Raw genomic sequence first — 24,709 nt, 5'->3', positions numbered from 1 at the left:
TTTTTCCAGAATACTTCTGCATTAGCTCACAATACGATTGTCATATGTTGGTGTCTTGGTCCTCTCCAGTCATAATACACTGCCAGTTAAAGGAGACCCTCTGCAGATGTTAGGGAAAGTAAATGATGATGTGACGCTTTACGTGATGCATTTGATGCTCACTACTCATTTTTTGAGGGTTGTTCCCTGACAGTATCCTGGAGGCTTTAGAGCTCAGCTGAAAGCCGCCTGGCTGTGGCTGGATGTGTGGTGGGTAGCTTCGGACTCCAGCTGCTGCTGTGCTTTCGGTCGCTGGTGTTTATGGCGATGTCCAGCTGTTGAACCTGCAATGCTTCTATGACAAGGAGTAACACCTACTGTGCACAAACAATCACTTGCACACCCTACTGCTGCATTTCCAGTGTTACAACTGTTTAAAAACACAAAATGTCACAGTTCACAGTCATCGCAAAAAAGCTGCAGTCATGGCGCCAAAGCGTGTCTCTGCAGCGGTCAGTGAGAGAGCTGCTGAACAGGCTCGGCTACTTTTCTTTCCTAATGCAAATGGTGCAGACTTGTACCTGAGCAGCCACAGCTGACGGAGCACCGGCTTTTCACTGTGGTCACAACTGTAACACATAATACTGTATCGTAATAGCCTTTCTCCGGGTGTCAGGGGGAAATGCACCTTATTATGAGGTAACGGAAAAAATTGTTCTAAAAAAAAAAATGTCCGTGCTCCGTACTGACACAAAATGTAAGAAATGGAAAAATGTGGAAAAAAATGTTAAAGTCGCAGTTTCACATTATTATGGTGGAAAAATGATTACATTTATTTTCTTTATTTAAGCTTTGGTACAAATATTATATTTTCACTATTTGTAATAGCTAGTAACATGATAGGCTACTTTTTTTTTTCTTTTTTTTTTAAAGATATAAATGTATTATATTTTGTCCGAGTAATTATCCTGCAGTGCTCTGAAACTATTTATCTACTGACCTCACCTCCATGATGCCTGTAACGCTGCTCTGGTTTTGGTTTTGGTTTGCACTTCGCACTTGTTTTTTACAGTTGTAACTCATCTAAACGCTTGTCCATCTCTCATATCTCTGATATTTTCGTCCTCTTCACACGCTCGCTGTTTGCTCTCCCATTGCTTCCTGTCAACACCTTGTTTGCACCTGCCTTCATTTACGGCCCACAAACCAGTCAGAACAACATAACGGCACAAAAAGGAACAGCCGAAGGCATCATAGATTTCACACACCGTTTGCTGTTCCCTGAAGCTTTAGTCCCCGAGTCCACACAACAAAGTTCAACTGAGACACTCCATGTTGGCTTATTACTCAAGAAATATCATGTACAGTTTTCCCCTCACTGAGCAGTCAAAAGCATTTTCTAAGCAGTTGTTTAAAACACGACTCACAGAATGATATTTCTGTTCAAAAAATGTTTTCTCTTTTCTACCGAGGGGCTGTGTGGAACTGTTCCCTTTCTCTGGTAAAAACAGAAACCCTGCCGCACTGACACAGCCAACGTTAGTTAGACAGATGAGTAACTCCAAAGAGTTTGACTGCTTCAGCTGATACTGACATTAATCGCTAAATCACTGTAAGATTAAACATATTGTTGTACACTGTTCATTGTAGTTTAAAAATATAAAACAATATAAATATAATGCCCACTTGCAGATGTGGAGGACAATTGTTGTGTTTCTTATTACTCCTAAAGCAGTCTGTATCAGTTACAGTTTGATGTGTAGCTCTTATAATGATGCATATAATATAATATACTGGAAACTGCAGTCCTAATATCTGAACAGCATCATTATCATATTTTCTGATCACTTCCAAGGTGTTGCTATGAGCTGATGAATTCTCAATGCGGTTATTCCCAAACCGCATGAATCACGTGTAAAATTATTTAAAGAAACACCTGTTCAGCTTTGAGAGTTAGCTCAGATGGAATAAAATTGTTATGGTGCACACAGGGACTTTAAAAAAAAAAATTATAGAAAAAATAAATACGCATAGATTATACTGTAGTTCTCAGAGTCCCATTCAAAGTTGTTGACTTGCCCCACAAACAGCTGCAGGACTTCGGTCTCTGGATGTTGTGCGTTCCTGCAGTGCTACTCTCTCCCGTTAGAGTTCCATGAATCCATCTTCTGCAGTCCTTGTCCATATTTAGATACATGATGTCTGTTCGACTGCATTCACTCTGATGAGGCCTACATGTGCATGGCAGCCTCGCCCTTGTAGACTGGATCCGTTTTTTTGAGTCTTATGTTTTTTTTGGGCATGTGTGTGTATAGACTGTCAGACTGCAAGCGTGCCAAAGCATCACCTCATTAACTGAGCATCTTACTATGTACTCGTGCTGCTCTTACCCCTCCTCCGTCACCTGTCACAGCCGGGGCGTACAGTTCAAAGTCACGGCTGACCCCCCCACCACCCCACAACAGCCCTCCGTACCGATCATTCATCTACACACACACACACACACACACACACACACACACACACACACACACACACACACACACACACACACACACACACACACACACACACACACACACACTCGCTCGCGCGGACTCAGGCACACTGGTAGAGACGTCAGGATTGGACGCAGCAGGGGATCCCCAGCATTCAGTTTCTGCCTCGCTTGGCGTATCATCATCTTTTACCGGGAGGAGATGAGCTCGCGCCGGCTCACACTTGCGGAGGGCAGCAGCAGCAACAGAGGACAGTCTTGTTTCTCCGTTTCACCGGAGCTCGCGCTCTCTCTCTCCTCACTCGGTGTCTTTGCCCGTGCAGCCGAGACTGTCTTTACTGTGGCTGTTGCGTGCGCTGGGCGGCCGGGACAGCGCGAGCAAAGAGCAGGGAGCAAAGGTGGAAAAGGTGTTCGGCCACCTGGGTGATTTATTTCGGAAAAGAAAAGGACATTTTGGAGGAAAAAAACATCCAGCTTTAATGAACTCCGGTTTAGTTTAATCGCCGTAGAGACGGGAGAGCCGGCCGTCTCATTCTGCTTTCATAACCGACACTTCGTTTCTTCACGTGCGTTGCGCGCTAAAGCTGCTTTGACACAGAATCCACGACCCTGTCAGGGTCGCTCCTTGCACAGCGTGTTTTTGGTTTATCTTACACAACCCACAATTTACAATTAGCCTACAACCTCCTACAGATATAGCCCAACACTTTTTTTTTCTTCTTTGTAAATTTTGCCCACGAAGAATAAATGGTTTAGAAACGGGAGTAAAGTAGTAAAAAGGATGGTGCGGCACATGTTTTTGTGAACGCGCTTTTCCTAGTTCTGTTTTTTTGTCACTTTCAGCATTAACATCGACAAGCTGAGCAAGTGGAAGAAGTTTTTCTTTTTTGTGGGAGAAAGTCGAAAAAAACAAGCGGTTGCGGCTGTGGTCGCAAACTCGGGAGAAGAGGATCCCCACGTCCCCCACCCCCAGGACGAGCAGGTAGGACCCTGACAAATACTCCACATTTCAGAAGGAGGGAAAAAAAGAGCACACCATGTTTATTTGAACTACCCCGTAGTAAAGTGTTTCCGACGAGCATCCGTGTCCACGACAGATGCCATTCTCCCCGTTAAAAATGGCAGGTCGTTTCGGCTTGGCATGACGGCACGTAGGCTACCACATTAAAGGCTTGTTTTAACGGCATTCATAAACCCTTCGCCGCTCTTCATTCAGCACCAATAATAAAAGCAAACGATACGAATTTAACAGGATCGTAACTTTTCGTATTGGTTCGCTTAATATTCCCACTTTCGTGTACAATGAGATTGATGGACAAGCCAGCAGGATCTCTTCTAAAAAGTTGATTTGATTTAAATATGCCCTGTGCTTTGAAGATACTTTAATGCCGAATGGTAACTTGTGTACTGAAAAATAAGAAAATGTAAACAATTTTAATTTACTAAGCACATAACGGTTCTTGTTAAGCGAGAGTAAATACAATTTGCAGGTTTGTGAATGTAGAACATGGCGCTCTGAGGCAGTTAAATTTCGGGTTTTGGTTGTACAGACCTTAACGTGTTTCATTGTGAAAATGTCGTCGCAAAATGTCGAGACGGATACTCAATAATTAATTCAAAAGGAAGACAAACAAAATAGAATAATTTCATATTATTTTTTATGTGGAGGTAAATTTAAAGGCCAGATAAGTGGAGAGGGACTGTGCGTCGGAGTGGGCTGAACAAAATAAAGAGAGAGACAGAGAAAACTCCAGCGGAGTCATTGAATTACTTCGACCAGAAAAAAACATATCAAACTGATACAACTGTAAAAATAAATATGCTATTTGCATGTGGGAGTTGAGGGCTTTTTCAAATGTTTTCACATGCACATCGGACATATTTACAACGGTTTATTTAACCCAATTCCAGTCTAGTTCAGATTGCTGTTTGGGAAGATATTTGTTGGAGATTTGATAAATACAATTTAGAGCTGTATTTGGGACAATCACATGTGAATTGTGAACTGTTTTCCTGAGTGTTCCTGCACACAGGTTACTTAAAAAAAAAAAAAAAAAAAAACTCTGGCATATACAATATCAGATTATTATAGCTGGAACTGCTACCTGCCCTGATATGTCACTACAAATAAGACCAGAGGGAAAGAGGTGTGCCTGCATTTATTCAAGTGGTCAATTTTGAGGAACAAACATTAAGAGACTTTTGCAGCACAGGGAAGGTGTGTGTGTGTGTGTGTGTGTGTGTGTGTGTGTGTGTGTGTGTGTGTGTGTGTGTGTGTGTGTGTGTGTGTGTGTGTGTGTGTGTGTGTGTGTGTGTGTGAGAGAGAGTGAAGGTGTTAGATACATGATGTTTGCTGGCTGTGCTGCTAGACCAGTGAAGCCACAGCAGTCCTGTCTTTAATTGCGCTCCTGTAAAATGTTGTGTAGTTTTTTTTGCAATGATTGTACACGCTCTTGTATTTTTTTTCCTGTGCAGCTCCTCACACGCTGGTCTGACCTCGTATTGCAGTGAATTAACATTTCGCCTTGCCTTCCTCTCTTCCCTGAGGGCTTTAAAATAGAGAGCGCATGTCCTTGGTCTCCTTTACTGCACGTTACGACAGGTGCCAACAATATCCTCGTCTCCTCCAATCACTACGCTTTTCAATAAGTAGATACCATATTCAAGTTACGTTGAAAATATTACATGAATTGTATTTTTTTTTTGACAAAAATTGCAATATTCCTGTCCAGTGGCGAGTTCTTGTACAACACGTGTTGGTGCTGTGAAGGTGGAAGGGGTATTGACTGTGACCTTGAGTAAAGTTACTCCATCTACAAGGTCATATCTGTTTTTAAATGTATAACTGGATATCTTCATCTTTGTCTTGATCATTTCTGATCGGCACTGAGTGTCATTGATAATAGGGTATCGATTGGGGAAGAAGTTTGAACTGTTTAGTTGACTGTGTAGTTCATCATTTCATATTCTGCAGTTTGTGTCGGTGCTCTTGTGGATTTACGCAGAAATTGACTGCAAACTGCATTACATTAAAGATTGGGCTTTTTTTTTTTAAAGTGATACCTTGACCTGAGACTGCATACTGTTAATTCAAAACTGAGTCCAAAACTTTAGTTATGTGTGGATTTATGTATGATTCCACCACTATGTCATGCATCTATCTTTTGGGCACACTGTAGAGTCAAGGGGAGGAATTTGTTCTATGTAGAGCCGTCACTCGTTATAACAAACAGGCTACAGAGGAAGGTAAAATGAATTGTGAGCACTGTGGGTATCTCAGTATTGGGTCTAACCTTGCTGAAATTATTTTGGTCAGCAGTTCTTGAAAGGAAAATTTCAGCTCTTTGTTAAGTCTCAGATGTTTGCGAGCTTTTCTCTGGCCAATTTTTTTTATGTTCAGTTAATTTTTTGATGAGGAAAAAATGTTTAGATTAAAAATGCGTTCCTATTTTGAAACTTGAATTTCTCTATTTCTATTGCTTAGTTTTTTCCTTTTTAATGGAAGTAGTAGTAAAATCCACATAGTTGCATAGTTGAATCATTGTTATGGTTCATCTTTAGTTTAGTTTCTAATGGTTGACTGAGAAAACAGTGAATTCACTCTCTACTTTAAACTACTTTATGTTCGAGCCTCCCAGCAGTTCTCAAACACATTTAAATGAAGGTTATCACAATCGAGGCATTTCCTTTCACTTCTTCACTTTTCAGTGCCTCTTTCTGACCCCTTCCACATTTGATAAACAATTTTCCTTTTTTATTGTACATTCTAACATAGTGATTTAAATGTTTTATTTTTCCATGCTGCTTGTCGATGATTGGTCATTATTACTCATTTAAAGTTATCATGGATAACTGTATCAGGTCCGAAACGCCTTTAAGGTGTTTTTGACAGCAGAAACAAATATTGTCTTGAGGACATGCCCTTTTTTATTGCGACACTGCCACATGTATAGAGAGGGTTGGCTTGGCCAAAGAGCACCTATATGTGTATATATATACTGTGTATATCTGCATGTGGGGAGCAAACAGTTTTTAACGAAATACAAAAAGAAAAACTGCATGCCCATTTTCGGATCAATATGTATTTAAAATTACAATGTTATTGCGATAACTGACAGATTCGACACCAAGAGACTGAATTTGCTATAGAAGTGTATATTAATGTGTTGATGCGATGAAGTTTTGTGGGAAGTTTCAGTGTGTTTTGATTGAATGTGTCTGTTATTTCATTAGTGTGTGTGTGTGTGTGTGTGTGTGTGTGTGTGTGTGTGTGTGTGTGTGTGTGTGTGTGTGTGTGTGTGTGTGTGCGTGCATAAAGATATACACGCCATCACAAATTGATTGAACACACACACATACATATTAAAGAATAATAGCACGTGTTTGTGTGTGTGCGTTTGCACGGTGTGTGTGTGTGTGTGTGTGTGTGTGTGTGTGTGTGTGTGTGTGTGTGTGTGTGTGTGTGTGTGTGTGTGTGTGTGCATGTTGAAGTTCTGTACTTATTATACACAACAGAAGTAAATGGCTGTGTCAGGGTGTATTCTGCATGTACTTGCTGTGTGTGTGTGTGTGTGTGTGTGTGCATGTATACTTGCTTGGTCTACTCACCATGAGAGCCCTCAAACTCTCCTTGTGTGATTGTGCATGTGTACATTATCCAGGGAGTGCTCGACCTGAAGATCCAGCTGATGAAGGGTACCTGGAGCTTCGTAAATGGACCCTTTGTCCAACTGAGGAGCGTGTGTGTGTGTGTGTGTGTGTGTGTGTGTGTGTGTGTGTGTGTGTGTGTGTGTGTGTGTGTAGCCTACATCTTCACAGAAAATGTAGAAACAAAATCTTGCACTTTGCCAGGTGTTTTGTTGCAGCCTATCGGTCAAGACAGTTTTCCTGTTTTTGTTATTCGCTGCAGAATTCCTAGCAGAATATATTTGTGTTGTGTGTATTGTTTTCACATGATGTAGTTTGCAGCTCGATTATAACACTTGTTTTCATCATATCTCTATAGATTCTGTCTTGGGCTGTCTCAACAGCTCCAGTATCTTGTCACGAGCTTGGATATTTTGTAGCTTGTGGAGTCAGGGGTTGGAAACAATTTTTTTTTGTCCACCTGCCATTTTGACAGGATTTGCTTGAAAATGCATTTTTTTTTTTATCTGCGCGTGTTAACTTTTTTTAAGAGATGCGTTGTTGTTACAGAACAGAAACGGTACGAACATATAATAACCTTATGGAATGTGATGCAACTAACCATCAGTACGTACAGTAATTAAAATACAGGGCGTGAAGTGTGCGCAGCTGTACCAGCAAGGGAGCTGCTCGTTCCCCGGCCAGGATGGTTAGCGTGATCAGCAGCAGACCTTCTAATGGCTTCCCGCCACTCGCTGCTCATTCACACATTTATCAAATCATTTATTTCGCTTCACTTTTATTCTGCTGACAGTAAGGCAATGAGTTACTGTCGAGTTGTTTGCATCATGTCTCTACTCATTTGTCCGTGTGTGTGTGTGTGTGTGTGTGTGTGTGTAGCACTGTGTGTGATTGTGTGTAGTGCATGTGCGTGCAGCGGGCCCCGCCCTTGTGAAACACGGAGAGACAGAGACATACAGCAGAGAGATAATGCGACTATCAATGAAACTCTCACTCTGAGCTGAAATGAAACAGGTTCACAGGAATTAAGTAAATTACACAATATTTTGTTTATCTCGGTGTTGGGGGCGGGGGGAGGGGTTACGGGGGGTAATTGCAGTTGAGGAAACTGAATGTATGCTGTAGGCTGTTACAAATCACTCTGTTCCAATTGCATTATTTCTTTTATTTTGGTTATTGTTATGTGGCCGGTGGCGGGTGCTAACTTCCAACCGTGCGGAGTGCAACAGCAACAACAATAATAATTGTTAAAACTTTATTTACATGGCATTTTCACAACAAAGTTACGCTCTTCGCAATTAAAACAAAGAATATAGGTAGCAAAATACCAAAACATAAAATCTAAAGCAAGATCAAATGATTTCAACTCTTCAACAAATACAACAAACACCACGAGTTAACCAATCTTGTAGTGTATAGCTGCCTCTGAGCAGTTCCAGGTCACCCGAGGCATGTTGTACTCGCTGCTTTGCTTCCAGTAAAGTCCCAGCAGGTTGACGCCACATTTGGGGGATGCTAAATATTTGTGTTATGATAATACAGTTGCATTTGGTTTATTGCATATAGGTGACTGGAAGTCAATAGATTTCAAAACACAATTTTCTGTGTTTGTGGGTGTTAAAGGAGTGCAGTGAAATGTATATTTATTGTGTTGGTATTGTCGACTGCGTATCACATTGTGTGCTAAAAGCTAATCGCAGTTAGTCACCCCATTAAATGCAGCTTCGATATGGAAGTCGAGAGGCAGACAGGTGTCATCTCCTGTAACCTGACCACCTCCGTTTGGTTTTTATTAAAAACAAGATTTTTATTTTGGAAATCAAACTCCAAGCAAAACTAAAATACACACCAAATTATAGTCATGGATGCAAAATTAACGAACAAGTGGAGGGAGAGACGCTGTCAAAAGACTGCGGTGGTGGAATCACGCTGTTCAATATTTCGTGACTCTGGGAAGCTTTCACAATGAAAATGAGCATTATTTCTCCCTGTTAATGATAGTAAATACCTGTTTTACAGGTTGGAAATCTGCTCACCATGTTAGAATTCAGTTAAAATATTGATATGGGTAAATATATCTGAAGCAAAAAAAAAAGCCGTTTACACCTGGAAGTTATTATATTAGATATGTATCAAAGCTTTCATTCAGTCACTGGATCAGACTCACACTTTACATTCACCTCACTTTGAGAGTGTTGTCCTACCCGCGTTTCAAGTGCTGGACAGACAGCCTTGGTTTGGAGCTGCATATTGAGGTTTTTTTGTGTAGCAGCTGTGAAAGCTTCACCAGTGGAACCAATAAGATCAAGAAAGGCCCTCATGTGAATGATAGAAGTCACACAATACTCAAAACCTGAAGTGCTTTCGCTGACCTCCTCCTGTTCCTCCCATATTCATGTAGACTATGTGTAAAATATTTTAAATCAGTGTTTGAATTAGAGGAAACGGGGGGTTGCTGTGACCTGAGGACCCCTGGAAGCAAACACAATTTAAATTGGCATATATGATTATAAACAATCTATAGAGAACACTTCAAATCTAAAGTCATTTTATATGTGTGTGGGACTCTGCCGGTCAGTGCGGCTGAATTAATCCTCTGTCGAGAGGGTGTAACATGAGTGTGCAACGTGATTGATCTGGATGTGTGCGGTGTGTTTTTGGATGTATCTTGACTCCTGTGCGACCTTCATGTGTTCCTTTGCTTGCCTTTGTGTGGCTCAGGTTGGGAACGTCAGTCCTTTTAGTTGGCTTGCAGCACGCTCTACTTGAGGTTCGACCCCAGGTGACCTTCCTCGAGGAAAGTGGGATGACTTTGCATTGCTGAGGTTTTAGAGGCCATGTTTGGAGCTGGTTTAGGATTACCAGCAACGGATGAATAGGATTCAGTAATCCGGCACTCCCTGCCTCAAAGCTGGAACAGTTCAAGGAGTTAACCAGGGAAAATGACATATTTTCAAACAAAGTGATGAGCTGCAGAATCAGAACTTCTTTACGTTTCAGATTTGTTTGTTCTGGAGAACTAAATTCCTGGAAGAGAATTGACAGTTTGCTTCTTATCACTTTATTTACTTCATGTAAACACCTTCACCAGACCAAACTGGTAGGAGAAAATTTAAGTGAAGGCAGCCTGAGGTCTGATGGATGTGAATGTGTATTGGGCATATATTTTATATATATATGTAAACTTAATCAGAAGGGAGAGGTCCTCGACTTTACTCATTTTACTAAGCATTACATAAAGTGCCGTTGAAAAGGCCGTCTTAACCTGACAACAATAAGATTTTGTTTCAAAGAATGAACAAAGATGGAGACATTGGAGTTGTCCATTTAAAGATGCCTAGTTCTACTTTTCTGTCATTGTTTGTATCTATCCAACACTGTTATTTCAGGAAGTGAGACCAGAGTGTCATTTCACTTTAGGTTAGGTAGTTACTTTATTAATTAATTAATTAATTAATTGGTTCATTGGAAGAAAGAGAAATGATCTTGTGTGTAAAAAAACAATAAGCATCTGAATAAGAAAAGCTAAATCACATCTTTAACATATGCACACAAGACATTTGAATTTTATGTTGTAGTATGTTGAAGGATTAAGTGTACACAAGTCGATACAAACCACCTTTTATGGATGTATTGGCAGATTTGAATTATACTAACTAAGAAGAATCTGTTTTGATTTAAAGCACAAAACCTGATAAGGTTCCCTCACTCACAGTCATGAGTGACTGTTTCACCCTTTTATCTATTAGCACATATGTAGTGATAGGTGTGATTGTGTGTGGATGTTTGTTTATCTGTGTTCGACCTGTCATGTACTGACGACATGTCCATAGTGTACCCAATGTCAGCAGACGTAGGCTCCAGCCCCACTGAAAAAAGCAGTACAGTTAATGGATGGATGCATTAATCAGTCTATCAAATTTAATTGGATGTTGAATGAATTAAAATGACACTTTGAAATTATATAAATATATTTAAAAAAAAAAAAAACAATTTTCAAAATAATTGAAATGATTGAGATTAGGGATTTCAAATTTAAACGACAGAAATTTTAAACAAGTTTTTTTTTTTTTTTTGTCTATAAGAAATACAGAGACGTTTTTCCATTGGCTAATAGGACCATTTTTTTTTTTTTTTTTAAATAACTGACACCTATGTTTCTCATCAACCTGGCTGCTTCAGTCACCAGAGTCAAGCAGGCGACTACTTTTTTCCTCCTTGGATGGCAGGGAGGTGCGCTCGTTTTACAAACCAGCTAATGCACTTGTAATTGCATCTCATTTAGCAGGAAGAGGTTCCTCCTAGTGGTGCAACTGGGTACTAAAGCAAATCTCCAGCACATTTCCTGACCTATAAATTCAATGTCTTATTTAATTAATATATTTGATTAAATGTCAATGAATTGATTAACAATTTATCATTAACTTCCCTAATTAAAAATTCAACCAATTTTAATGAAATAGTCTTTTTTACTCGTCCAAATAGCATAATTTAATTTCATCATTTACATTTCTTTATTTCTGAAGTTTGTTGTTTTTAACAATGCTATTTTTCTCAGCGACACTGTGAGCAAGCTCAGCTACTGCTACCGCATTTAACCAGTTTGTTAGATCAACAGCAATATCATTGGCTATTTGGAAATAAAATATGCTGTTATGAAAAATAAAATGATTTTTTTTTTTTATTTTACAAAATAATGCTGACATTATAATTATAAAGTAAATCTTGTGAAAATATTCCAAAAAATGAAATGACATTTATTGCAATTTTGATGAGTTTTCAAATTATATTCAATAATTTGACAATTTGTTTTATTTAAAGATTTCAATATCATTTATTTATCAATTTATACAAATTCCTAAATGAAGAGCTTTGATAGGCAGCTGTGGCTAAGCATGTCGAACAGGTCACGCTTCGATCACACGGTTGGCATTTTGATCCCTGGATCCTCCCATCCACATAAATATATATATATATAAATAAAAAGACAATTTCTGTAAATTCACTCCCTTTAGGTAGGTAGGTAGGGTAGGTATATACTTTATTAATCCCCGAGGGGAAATTTTTTTGCCACAACAGCATACATATAGGAGCAATAATAGAAACAATAGAATAAAATAATAATAGAATAAAATAATACAATAGAAAAGCAATAAAATAAAAAATATAAATATAAAATATAAAATGCACAGTACATACAGTATATATACAGTACATTAAATATCTATATATATTATATACAAAAAAAGCTTTAGCATGATTTTAACATGTCGTAACACTGTAACAACGTTGTCGGAAAGGTAGTCAGCCCATCACCAAAACGCAGACATCCTACCTCGAGCAATGTTTTTCTTCATTTGGACAAGATGCTGATGATAAATACTGCACAAACAATTATATTGGTACATCTCATCTTCACACACACACACACACACACACACACACACACACACACACACACACACACACACACACACACACACACACACACACACACACACACACACACACACACACAGACATATATATGTGTGTGTGTGTGTGTATATGTATATATATATATATATATATATATATATATGTATATATATATACATATATAATTGTGGTTGAAAAGAGTAGGATAACATTTTTCCTTGCACTTCAGTTTGTGCTTTTGATTCATGAAACACATTTTCTTCCTGTAATGATCGTGTCACACCAAATGATCAAAGCTCATCGTCAGTCTGTTTGGATCCACTTCAGTTTAAAAGAAACTCTGTAAATGGTGCTTCAGCCTTTCTTCTGTGTAAGCTACAGTAGAGTCAGGTATTTATGGACAGCAGGGATAACAGCTGACTTTGATTCAAGTGTGAACATTACTTTTTTAACTTTTAATTCTTTTAAATTGTGCTGCACTACTTCCTGTTCAGTCTGACACTGAAGATTCTGTGGTTTATCCAAATAAGTCTCTCCGCTTCAGTCAAACCTCCTTTTCTTGCAGGCTTCCGAATGTTTTCGTCTCTCATTGAATATGATTTTTGTCATACCGGTGTGTAGAATTTGAATCAGATGACTACTCATAAAGAGGGCATTGAGAGAAAAAAATAACAATAAAGTGAAGTATATTGATTGAAAGTACCAGCGTTCCTCATTACAGTGAATGTAATGCCTGTAACAACAAGAAAAAACATCTATAGTGATGTGTTGAAAATATATAAATCCCTGTTTGTTTTTACTCTTCTGTAATTTGTAGTTTTATTGCAGTCTTTGTTTGTGTCAGCCTCGCAAAAATAACATTTGGCCTCTAAAACCGCTGACAGTACGATGTGTTTCTTCATGTGTCTTTTCAAGAGTAGATAATACATTTTAAAAAAAGGTGTATATATGAAGGTTTCCATCAATATAAGAAGCACAAAAAAAGCATGCATTTGAGGACGATATAGTGAGTTAAAAAAAAATCTGTGTAAGAAGCAGCAAATTCTTATAAATGAGTGAAAAATCATTTGCATGGTTTAACCCCTTGAGGACTAACACGGGTATGCGGATCCCCAGTAAGCCTCAGAAATAGAAAATGTTCAACCTCTATCTAAATGATGGGAAGAGAAAAATGTGGAGAACAAAAAACACAAAAACAAAAAACAAGTGCTGCCTGACCCAAAGCGCCAACCTCACCTGTCAAACACGGCGCTGCTTCCCATAATGGTTTTGCATGTAAGGCTGCCAGCAGATTTCGCACGCTGGCATGTATTGATGATTTCACTGTTGGTGGGAGCTGCAGGGTCAATGCAGAGCTATACGGGAGCTGTGTGCCCATCAAAACTAAACAAAAGAGCTCATTCAGTGAGAGGAGATAGCACACCCATGACTCACTCTCACGAGCTGCATTTCACCTGTTAAAGTCCTGACGGAGGGGCAGAGAGACCCCCGCAACAAGCAAGAACATGAAGGAGTCTGCAGCGAAGGCCCCTTGAGAGCCTCACCAGAGACGATTCAAAGTATTGCACCTGCAAACCATTTTCCCCCAAAATATTAAACATGATAATATTGTTTGACTTCCATCAAATCACCTCTGCATCCCTAAACTTTGGGCACAGTTTGTTCCGTATTGATATAAACCTACTCAAATTAAAGATTGAAAGCTTTAAAGAACAAAAAAGTGCACCTCTGCCAATACTCATGGTCTGAACTGTAACGTCGTAGCGTTCTCCAGAGAGGAGCACTCACGCTCCACCTGCTGACCATGTGTGGAAGGGGGCTAATTTCTAGACAGCTTGTGACTGACAGATGGAGCTACAGGCAGGGTGTGTAGAGTAACCTGTCTTTGTGTAAGCTCCCTAGCTTATTGGCAAACCATCTTGTATTATCCGGGTGATATTCTGTGCCATTTGGATGGGCTGATAAGGCTTTGTTTTCAGCTGTTTAAAAAAAAAAAAAAAATTATGGCTGCTGGTAGTGTAGGAAAAATGGATGACAGTCCCTTGTGGGAGTTCCAGATGGCAGGAGAAGGTAGGTCAGTTACCGGCTGACCGCGGCAGTGGGGCTTGTGTTGACCTGCAACTCAGGGAGCCGGTGGGCTCTGTAAAGGTTGGTGCCCCCCAGCAGCAGACGGCAACGGCAAGCTTGAAGCGGGGCAGGAAAGTGACAGTGAAGGCTGTGACATCAGTAATAGACTTCTTCTGTTTGCATCTCGTTTTCAAAGTTGTAATGGAAGTTGAGTGAATTTAACAGTGGTAGCTCATATTATCTTGGAGTTGGCAATGGATGAATAGAAGACGACCTCGTGAGATGCTGCAGCTTGCTTACACTCACCTTTTTTTTTTCCCCAAACAGAAAGAGACTTTATATTGTTGTCTCGGCATTGCTGATTGGCGCAACGTGAACACATGATCTGACTTTTTTTTTTAATTTTTTTTTTTTTTATTAGTTTAAGATGGAAATTAGTTTGCTACAATGACTGTAAAAAAAAAAATCAAATAAAAAAAAAAATCAAATAAAACATTGTTTGCTATAGTCATTTATAAAATTGCATTAATGCAACTCTGTGCTATCACAGGTCGTCACCTCATCTAACATCTTACACAGCAGAATTGGCAAAGCTTGAATAATTCTGAATAATTCTGTCCCGCACAGCACAACACCAAACTGGAATGAATCCATCTGTTTTCTGTGAGTGGTGGTGCTGCCAGTTTTTCAAAATGTCAAGCTTGAAGGAATTCAAACAAACACACTATCTGGTTTTGTTTGAAATGCCCCCCTGCCCTCCACCACACACACACACACACACACACACACACACACACACACACACACACACACACACACACACACACACACACACACACACACACACACACACACACAGCGTTTGAGAGAGGGACGTCGGTACAGTTTCCTGGGCGGTTTTATACAAATGTACTATAAGTCTTCAGGTTGTGAAAACGAATTGGAATTTTTAGATTGTGCTTCAAATTTTTGTTTTTTTTCCTGATAATCTTCACCTGTATACCTTCGAAACATTGTATTATTAATATTATTATCATTCATAATATAGTTGTTGTTGTTGTTATTATGATGGCATTTGTTTTAAGGTCTAAGGTCCTGAGGGTGAGAGAGGCAAACAGAAAGCAGTCAGAAAATGCTGCATAAGGTTTTCATACAGTAGATATGGACAATAGAGACTGTAATCCTGTATAGGGTCACAGGGGGTTGGAGCCTATCCCAGTTGGTCCCAGGTAGGGTACAGTCCGGATAGGACCCCAGTCCATCACAGATCATTGGATCTTACGGATCTTTTAGGCCTTTCTGCTTCAAACACATTTTTCTTCCCCAGCCTTGATGTGTGACAACAGAAATAGAGGAAAACATGTAAATGACGTGAAGTGAATTCTGCTGCATGAAAAGAGTAGCAGCTGCGTCCGATGGCTGTAGCTGCATGCGATGATGTTGAAGTCTAGCATTTGTTTCGACATGTAGTTCCAAGAATAGCTAGATGATGTGTTAATATCAACAGATGTCAAAAGTTGTGTTATTTCCGAACCGAGTAAACTTGTTTATATAAAGACTTTTAACTTTTAGCTGCTATGCTGCGCGTTGCTGGATCTGAGAGCTGCCGAAAGGGTTTAACTTTTTAAAACGTACACTTAAAATCCATCTCTTAAGCCTTGCTTTTAATTAAAATGGCTTTTCTTTACTTTTAATTTTTTTTTACAGCTATTTCCTTTTCTTTATTTCTTTCCTTTGCACTTCATCCTTCTAGTTACTTTTACATACTTTTATTGCTCGTACCTATTCTGTCTTCTGTTTAACTCTAACGTGTATCTTTTTAATGCATTTTATTGTCCTCATTTTTGTTCTTGGTTTTTAATTTGTAGTTCCTATCTCACTCTATTTTGCCACTCGATTTGTCATTTTAGCTTTTAAACTATCTTCTAGATTTCTATTACGTTCTGTCGTAATTGTTCTGGTCTACAACTGTCTCTTATTATCGGCCTGTCAATCATCTCTGGAGGTCTTTGAACAGCACCAAAATGTATGAAAATGAATAAAGTTTGATCGATTGAAGTTTGAAAGTCAACACATTTTGCGTTACTTTTAACACAACTACTACCAGTCAGTGTTGAAGATTGGGTTTTAATCCATGTCTTTAGTTAGTGTACTTTTTGTCCATAGCATGCTCGTTTGTAAATCCTGAGATATACTTGTTTTTGAACCACACATTTGCGTTTACAACCGTTATGCGCCCTGCACGTTATCGCTCTCATACTCTGCACTCCGCGTGTTTACTGGAGGACTCCACCAGAGGGTGCACTAGAGAAACAATGATACCACTAGAACATCCTGATTTGCCTGATGTAAACAATAAAAATGGCGACAATCGAATGGATCACTACTTTACTGATTCCTAGATTACCAGCGGGGCAAAACGCCGTTGGCCCCGTCAACACTCCGTATTGTCAGCATTTCCCGCGGTCCATGTACAAAATGGTATTGGACTAGTTTCCATTTAGTTTTACAGGTCTATGACCTTGTCACATCTCCATACCTACACAAAAAAACGTCCAAACAGACGCAGGATACATGAGGCAGCCATCATGAAGCAAGTATATCTCCTGAGAGGTTTTCAGTTTAGGGCTTCAAACACTCACTCGGGTCCTCGGCTGTCTGTCACGATCGGAGCTACAACGCCTCCTGACTTGCTCTTCTTGCCGATACCTTCTCTGGCTTTCCTCCATATCCCTTCTTAGGTTTTTTTGTCGTTTCATTTCAATGAAGCCACCGTGTGAGGCTGGAGGTGTTCCTCAGTTGATGGGTTGAGAGACAGGGAGAGAAACAGTCAACATGATCAATAATACAATGTTGGGACAAGACGAGTACTTGGCTGAAAACGAGTATCCGGTATGGACAATGACGAGTACGAGTATCATCCGAGTAATTGTGTCAATACCCGTGTTGATGAAGGCTTCTAACAGACACTAGCGGTGTGCACACACTGAGTCCAGATATGCACACCGAGCCCCGCCTCCTCCTACTGTTTAAGCTCTTGCCTCATTCACGAACTCTCTGTCAGTGTCCACAGAAATGAAAAACAACCCGCGACTCGGCTGGTTAATTTCTTGCATCGGCTCGTTTCATTTAGGGTTGTGTAAATTATCTTCAGCCAAGTTACTCGGAGAACCGGACGAGTCGCAAGTTACAGCTCGTCACTCTGCTTCCTTGTTTCTCCATCGGCTCGCTCTTCACTCAGCTGACCGCTTTCAGTGTGAGGCTGAATGCACATCTCAGTGTGGACTGTGCATAAATCACCGTCAAGTTTATTGAATAAAATACATAATTGAGGGGAAGGTCTTGAATAACTTTATTTCTTACACAGTTTGGTATCTCTTCACACATCACTGGTCTTCTGTTGGTTATTCTACAACTGATACTTTGGAAAAAATTACTGTTGTATAATTTTGAAGTATTTTCATTAAAAAACAAAACAGGAGATCATTAATATGTGAAGTCATTTTAGACATAACACTAAAAAAAACTGATGTTATTTCATATTTTCAAAATAAAATATCCTAACAATTTAGCAAAACTTTATATTTCTAAAGTCTAAGTCTTGTATTATAATCAACACGAGATCATCAATTTGTGAAGTGATTTTGGTAACGGTACCCTGAATAAGGCTGAAGTTATTCAATATGTCTAAAGTAGGCTATATTTCTTTTCCCCTGCGTGTCACTTTATAGACGCTCCCTACACCCTTTGGCTCCGACGACGGCTCTCTCTGATTATAATTAGGTTGTAATTTATGATTGCAGCTCGTTGTCGGGAGGAATGATACGTTGTTTTTGTTTGAACGGCGTTTAATTTACGAGTTATTGATTCAGGAAGTTCGAAGCTGCTGATATATTCTCCTTCTTCACTGGAGTTGTGTTTCCACCTCCCCACAGTCAAATGAGTGTGTTTGCTGTGCGCCACTCCAGTGAAGCTGCAAGAGGGTTTTCTATTCGGTGAATATTAATGCTGACAACGTGATCTCCTCCGTTGCTTTATTGTGGACGTCTAGCCGCTGCTGGTTGTTGTCGTTGTGTTCTAATTATCAACTCAACGCAAAGTTTATGTGTCTTACTCACAGGTGTGTGAATTGACCTGAATATGACTTGCTGTAGCGCATAGTATATGAGGAATTTTTTTTTTTTATATATAAATAAAAGGTTACAGAAGCACTCCCATTTCAGTAGTGGAGGGGAAACACTGCACACATTATTTGAGAAACAAGATACAAAGTATTTTTTCGATATGACCAGCCTGATATTTTTTCTCACATTAACATAGCAATAAACATAGCAACTTTTATAAAAGAAAACTTCTTCTGTAAATAGCTCTCTTCCTCTTGTGATCCAAAACCATTCAGCTCTGAAGCTCAATTCTGGGGCTCCTTTGTAAATAGTTTTTGAATAAATCATACATTTAGGAATATCTGATCAACTCATATCAATCTCAGGCTTAAATGGACAACTTCTGGTCACTTTCCACCCACTAAGTCCCGCTCAATTTTGAATCAAGCCACGCCCCATCCACAGATACAGTTAATTTAGTTAGTTCAACAGATACCGATAATGGTGTACTCATTCATCATACGATGGCCTTCACTTCCCAAACCAATAAAATGGGGAGTGTTTGAGAGGAACTTATATTGACTTACATATCCACCCGTTAAATGACTGTAAAAATACTCATTTCATGTATTTTACAGAGGACCAACTTCACTCCGCTGTCAATTCTGTTGTATCTTAACTCTAAACACTCTTGATACAGTAAAAACCTTCAATTGTTGTCCCTCCACAGGATAGCAGACAGCAACATTAACAAGTAGCATCCTGGTTTTCCTCCACGTGGTGCCTGATTCCTCATCGTCTGTATTTCTGGAGCCTTCGTTGTCAATAAGTGCTGCGAGTGCCTCCAATTGCAGCATTGTGGAGTTCAAAAAGTTTCTTGCAGATCTTTCTGACATCTAAGAAAACCTGTTACAAGGACTTTCTTCATTGTGAACTTTATTTGCTGAGAAAGAGAGAGAAAAAAAACAGGTTTCAGTCATTGTTGACTCTGTTAATAAAAGAAAAAAAAAACACCTCTCCAACCAACACTCATATCACTGTTGTATACGACTAAAACTGCTTCAGTATTATACTGTATGTCACATGCCTCCACAATGCTGACATATTTTCATTACATTAAGCTACACTAGTATTGGATTAACAGCAAACCTTTTTATCTATTGATCGAAGAAAGAGCAACCCCTTCCTGATGCTGCTGGACGCATCATTTATCATTAACATTTATTTTTCTACGTTTACTTTAATGCTAGTGCCCTAGTTCGATTGTTACAGTCTAAATTATGACAAAATTAAATATTTGATTTGGTGAGGATTGATGATGAGTGTAAAAGACCAAAAACTGGACATTCATTCATTTAGTTTTCATGTCGTTCATATAGTTCATACTTGATAATTAATTTGATCCTAATTCAGTAAAAAACGAGGCAAAAGAAAAGTGGGGTTTTTTTTTGTGTCATTATTTAACACATACTTTGTATAAAAACAGCAATCAAGGAATTGAAACTGGAGCAAGAGCAACAAAAACATGTCATAGCTAGTGTCATTAACCTGTTTTCATGGTGATTTTATTGACCAACAGTACGTTATATGAATTGATCATTTGATTAAGACTGCAGCTCAGAAGCTGGGATGACATTTTTCGGATTACTTCACTGTCCATTTGATCGGCATAAAATGGAAATTTGTCTTCAGCACTGGCATTCAAAACAACGTCGGTTGTCTTTTCATTTGTGGCTTTTTGAGTGGCCTGACTGACGACCTGTGTCCGTTTTATCCTTTTGTTTTACTGAGTGGTTTCCAATGAGACAATGTTAAATGTGAGTCTACTCTCACTGAATGACACAACTGTGCTGTAAGTCGCACTGGATACACTGTGGTGGCTCCACATGCACCTGTTTCCACCAGCATGTAGACCATTTGGGTTTTCAGCGGTGACCGTTCGGGCGGGCGTTCGCTGCATCGCAGCATTTTCTTTTGTCTGTGACGAGACTGCTGTGGCCTCCAAACAATGTGTGCTTTTTATCATCCACGTCACTTCTATTTCTGTCAGAAACATTTCTGTTCGGGTCTTCCTCTCCATTGTTGCTGTGATTCAACATTAAGAACTGCTGGTCAGCTGGCTCATTTATATGCATCAACTTTTATGAGGTGCCTTGCATTGACTGTTGACGGCTGAATGCGGGCGTGTCGAAGGCGGGACATTTCCTGGTGCACTGTGATTTATGGAGGGAACATTGCGTGCAGGTGTGAGTGCGCATGGTTTTATAAATTGGTTTATTTTTTGGCGTACACTATTTGGGGATTTTATGTACACTGACACTTTTAGTATGGTTCCTGTTTTAATAAATGAGGCCCTATATGCTTCTTCATGATGAATATCGACATAACACAACAATGAGGGAAATATTGATGTCTGAATGATGTCGTGAGAATATTTCGTTTAGCTACTCATTTTGTTCAGACCAATCTCGAAAACACGGCAGCAGAGGTTGAGATTGTGGAGACTGTTGTTTTGGAGCTTATTTAAAAAAGCTGAATTTTTTTCAAGCTTCAAAAGCGCTTTGATTTAATTTAGTTGAATTATTATTCCTTTTGTTGTCGATGTGCGAAGGAATTACCCATAATTATTTCTGCTTTAAAGTAATTTAATGAATGTGTGTATTGTTCTTCAAATGTCATTTTTTTATGGCCCTGAAAACATGTTCACATAAAGCACAGTGCCTCTGACAGTGATCCAGTTCGTTCTGTAGGGGACTTTCATCAGTGTCAAAAAGTGTTGCGCATTCACGACATGATTAGGCACGCAATTCAAATATTAGTATTGTCACATGTTATAGCACGAGATCAACTAGATACAACAATATATTCAAAGCTGCCATCAGAAGTCTGCATTGGTTGGAAGGACCCGTGTTGATAGCTCTCGTCCTGACTTGGTATTAATTTCACACTAAGGCGGATTATCACTTCTGCATGTTTTCTTGTTTGGTGGTCGCAGAGTTTAAAGCTCATTTGCTTGATGCATTTTGCAGTTTAGATAAAACATCTGCCAGGAGAGCTCATACCTTTCAAATGGAAATGAGAGTGCAGCGCTGGCTTTTGTTTTGTTTGTATAATATGTGTTTACACCTTCTATTTTCAGCTTTATGAATCAGCGCTTAGCCCTTCAAGCTGTGTTCTAATGTTAATTATTTTACTCCGTTTTTAATTCTTCATCCTGTATTATTTGCATCATTATTGGTTTGTCTAATGTTCAATTAATTGATTATTTTTTGTTTATTAGAGGGAGATAGGTCAGATGACAGATGATTTTCTGCCTAAATGCCATAATCTTCTAGTACACTGTGTGCACAATTATTAGGCAAGTTGTATTTTTGAGGATTCATTTTATTATTGAATAACTACAGTGCTCTCGGTCAATCCAAAATGTTAATAAACCTCAAACCTGAATGTTTAAGAAAGTAAAAGTGAGGTTTTGGCTTTCTTAGGATAATATCTATGTGTGCACAATTATTGGGCAACAATTAGTGTGCAGAATTATTATGCAACTAAATGAAAAAGAAAATGTTCCCATCTCACTTGTTTATTTTCATCTGTTAAAGTGAGAATAATAAACAAACTAAACATTTACAAATAAACATTTCTGACATTTAAAAAAAAAAAAAAAAAAGTCAGTGACCAATATAGCCACCCTTCTTTTCAATAACAGTAATAAGCCTTCCATTCTTGGATTCTGTCAGTTTCTTGATCTGTCGACGATCAACTTTTTGTGCAGCAGCAACCACAGCCTCCCAGACACTGTTCAGAGAGGTGGACTGTTTTCCTTCGCCATAAATCTCTCGTTTAAGAAGGGCCCACAAGTTCTCAATAGGGTTTAGGTCAGGTGAGGAAGGGGGCCATGTCATTATTCTTTCATCTTGAAGGCCTTTACTGGCTAGCCACGAAGTGGAGTACTTCGATGCATGCGATGGAGTGTTGTCCTGCATAAAAATCATGGTCTTCTTGAAAGAAGCAGACTTTTTCCTGGACCACTGCTTGAAGAAAGTGTCTTCTAAAAACTGGCAGTAGGTTTGGGAGTTGATTTTCAGTCCATCTTCAACCCGAAAAGGTCCACAGGCCCATCAAGAGTCACTCTCATCTCATCAGTCCAGAAAACCTTTGAAAAATCTGTCTTCAGATATTTCTTGGCCCAGTCTTGACGTTTCAACTTATGTGTCTTGTTCAGTGGTGGTCGGGTTTCAGCCTTCCTTACCCTGGCCAGGTCTCTGAGCACTGAACACCTTGTACTTCTGGGCACTCCAGGTAGGTTGAAGTTCTTGAATATGACAGCACTGGAGGATAACCTAAGGCTTCCTGGTAGCTTCACATTTGATTCTTCTCAAATCTTTGGCAGTTAATTTTTGTCTTTTTTTCTCAACACGTTTCTTGCGACTATTTGCAACAAAACATTTGATGGTTCTGTGATCATGCCCCAATATCTTAGCAATTTCAAGAGTGCAGCATCTAAAGACTTTTTACAATTTGAGACTTTTCAGAGTCAGTTAAATCTCTTTTTTGGCCCATTTTGCCTCCCGAGGAAAAGAAGCTGCCTAATAATTATGCACACCTTGATATAGGGTTTTGATCTCCTTAGGCCACACCCTCCCTCATTACACAAATAGGCAATAGGCATTCAAGTTTACACAGCTTTGAGTTGGAAAATATGTATACAAATTATGATATGGTCAAACTACTCACATGCCGAATAATTGTGCAAACAATGTATTAGTCCTGAAATGTCTTTGAAAATAGTGGAATAAAAATTTATCTTTGCAGCTAGTAAAAACATGGGGAATTCCAATATAACATTAGTGAAATAACTATAGTGAAGGTGGTGCTGTTGGTTCACTGAACATCTGATGTGGTGTGCACATTTAAACACTGGATTCCAAAGCCGTTCTGACAGTTTATTTTGGTGGTCCAGGATTAACAAAGGAGGGATGAATGGATGATTGGATGATTTCTTCCAAACATGAAAGTATGAAAAACAAAGACAAAATAAATACATTAAATATCAACTCAAATGTCAGCATTAACAAATCACTGATTGAGTAAGTAAATAAGATTAACGAGGTTTAATTTACATAGTTAATGCATCCATAAACTTGTTTTTTCTGTCCTCTTTAAGGTAACAAACATAAAGGTCTAAAGTCATAATAAAGACATTTAGTAGACATAAAACACACAAAATATTGGACAAAAGAAATTAAATAGCAGGTGGAATTAAAGGTCCATTTTCACATACTGAGCCTCTCTTTGTTCTTGTGTGTTTGGAGAGAAAGAGGCTCTGCAGGCCAAAAGGGGGCAGGGTTATATCATTTCCTAGGAGTGGCCATGAAATTGACACACCAGGATGTGGCAACGATGTGAGGATGTCAGGTGTAGTCAGGTCTCTTCAGCTTGTGATTTAACAATTATCAATACTAGTATTGTTGTCGTTATCCTGAAATTACATGATGGGTTTTAGAGGTTTTCATGATGGAGAGAAATATAGTAAATAAATAATTTTACATATACATCTCATTCGGTATTTTGCGCTTTAAAATCAAACATGATTATATTTCTGTTTAATACTTAAATCAGTGGTCATATTGGGGCGAGCTGTCGCGGCTGGATTAAAAGCACGAGGCCAACCAGGTGTTTATTCACAAATTACAAAACAGAAAGCATCAATGTGACTTGATAAACAAACAACAACAACAACCCCAACTGTAAATCCTCAAAACCTCTAAACACTAACAAACAAATTATGCCTCATTTAGATGAGCACATTTTACAGTAAATGAATAATCTTATTTTATCACTTCAAAACTTAACATTTAAAGCCATCATCTGGACTTTAAATTAGTTGTATGAGTAATGAAAAATACCTTCATTACAGGTCCAAGAGAGTTTTTAAAGTGAGTGTTGCTGCACAAACGGTGCACACCGAGTCAAGAGGTGATATCAATGTTTGAAAGTC

General features: G+C 39.0%; 1 protein-coding gene across 4 annotated transcripts in view; it reads left to right on the top strand.

Annotated features, from left to right (window-relative positions):
- The first annotated feature begins 2,661 nt into the window (after positions 1-2,661).
- Positions 2,662-24,709, top strand: part of tenm3 (teneurin transmembrane protein 3) — a 340,668-nt gene continuing 318,620 nt past the window's right edge. For 3 of the 4 annotated variants that reach the window (XM_069712016.1, XM_069712015.1, XM_069712013.1), the window contains exon 1: positions 2,663-3,458. The gene's annotated coding sequence lies outside the window, so the exon portion shown is untranslated. Of the gene's footprint in view, positions 3,459-24,709 lie in introns of all 4 variants that reach the window. The other variant, XM_069712012.1, reaches the window with a different exon arrangement.

This window comes from Brachyistius frenatus, unplaced genomic scaffold, assembly GCF_029030835.1.
Source record: "Brachyistius frenatus isolate BFR_SWC_R1_liver_20210118 unplaced genomic scaffold, ASM2903083v1 Contig_105, whole genome shotgun sequence".
NCBI classification, from domain to species: domain Eukaryota; kingdom Metazoa; phylum Chordata; class Actinopteri; family Embiotocidae; genus Brachyistius; species Brachyistius frenatus.
This window is presented reverse-complemented; position numbering and strand designations above follow the sequence as displayed.